Raw genomic sequence first — 1,647 nt, 5'->3', positions numbered from 1 at the left:
CAGGAGGCAGCCAATCAATGATTCTCTCTTATCATTGATATTTCTGTCTCTCCCTCTCCCTTCAATGAAAATATATTTCTCTGAAATGAATAAAAATACATATTTTTAAAAAATCTCCATGGGATACTTGATACTGCTATTCACGTTTTAGAGATGAGAAACTGAGCCCCAAATGATGCTTACCCAGGGCCCGACAGCTTTATCTAATCAATAAAAGTATATATTTTTAAAATTTATCCTTTTTTTGATGTGAAGACAAGAAATCTCTTTAGAATCACAAACTGGTTAAATGCTCTACTAGAAGGAGCTGGGAAGATGGTGGCTGGCAGGAAGGAGGTGAGGGAGAGGGTGTGATTGAGTGAGGAAGTGACAGGGGAGTGTGTAGTGTGTGTGAATGAGTGAGGGCCAGCAGGAGTATCAGAGGCTGGCAGAAAAGGCTCTCCCGGACAGGGAGCCCCTATCACCACTGCAGGCACTCCCCGGGCTGTGGGGCTCGAGGAGGGAGCCCATGCCATATTGAAGGGGAGAGGGGCCTCCTCTAGGAACTCATCAGCACCACCACCCAGACTGGCCGTGGACACTGTTTGCGACCCTGCAGCCACACCAGCCAAAGTTCTACTGCCTCACCGCAGACCTGCAGACCCTAGGACATCTACCTCCAAGGGCGGATGGCTCCCGAAGCAGTAAGTGGGACTTCCCCCTCCCTGACTGCTGACCTCTGGAAACTGCGGTCACGCTGAACCAGTGCTCGGGCACCCTGAGTCAGCCGCCCTGGCAGAGGGCTCTCTGGTGCCTCTGGGAGCCACTGCTGGGTACTCACGTATCCAAACAAGAATGCACGGCCCCGGCAGTAGAAACTCGGACTTCCCCATTCCTAGCTGACTGCCCAGAGACACAGTGGTCATGTGGTTTCATCACACAGGTCTCCTGAGTCTGCCACCCCAGCAGACAGCTCCCTGGTGCCTCTGTGAGCAGTTGCTGGGCGCACTCCTATCCAATCAAGGGCAGAAGACCCTGGCTGCAGTACCTCAGACTTCACCCTCCTCGATTGCTGCCTTCCGGTCACCTCAGTCACACCGATCAGGCGCACAGGCTCCCTGAGTCCACTGTCCCGCAGGCGGCTCCCAGGTAACTCTCTGAGCCACCATAAGGCATGACCCTGGCTGCCAGAATCCAGTCCCTATGACAGCGCTGCTTCAGGACTCGGGCCCCCAGAGCCCACCACTCCAGCAGGTAACTCCTACGTTGCTCTGTAAGCCACTGCTGGGCGCTCGTATCCAACCAAGGGTGCACAGCTGCAAAAGCAGAAACTGGGACTTCTCCCTCCCCGGGTCAGCAGCACACCACGATCGATCGTGCAGCTCCAATGTGTGGGCCCCACCAGCACACAGCTCCACCATATGGCTCCTGGGCCCCTCTGTGAACTGCCATAAGGTGTGTGCCTCTCCAACCAAGGTCACATGGCTCCCTGAACAGGATCCATGGCTGCCTACCTCTGGACACCTTGCTGAGTTACTGAGGACCCACCTTGCCATACAAGGTCACGTTGTTTTGGCCACAGACTCCTAGATTCCCACAACCACAGCTGCTGGCTCCAGAACACCCTTGTGATTCAGAGAGGGAAATCACTTTGGCCAGAGTCCCACT

The 1,647-nt window shown here is 54.5% G+C and overlaps 1 protein-coding gene across 1 annotated transcript in view; it reads right to left on the bottom strand.

Moving 5' to 3' along the window:
• Positions 1-1,647, bottom strand: part of LOC102260288 (cytochrome P450 4V2-like) — a 29,574-nt gene that overhangs the window by 9,245 nt on the left and 18,682 nt on the right.

The sequence above is a fragment of the Myotis brandtii genome, unplaced genomic scaffold, assembly GCF_000412655.1.
Source record: "Myotis brandtii unplaced genomic scaffold, ASM41265v1 scaffold1686, whole genome shotgun sequence".
NCBI lineage: Eukaryota > Metazoa > Chordata > Mammalia > Chiroptera > Vespertilionidae > Myotis > Myotis brandtii.
Note: the sequence above shows the minus strand (reverse complement) of the source record. Positions and strands in the feature narration are given on the sequence as shown.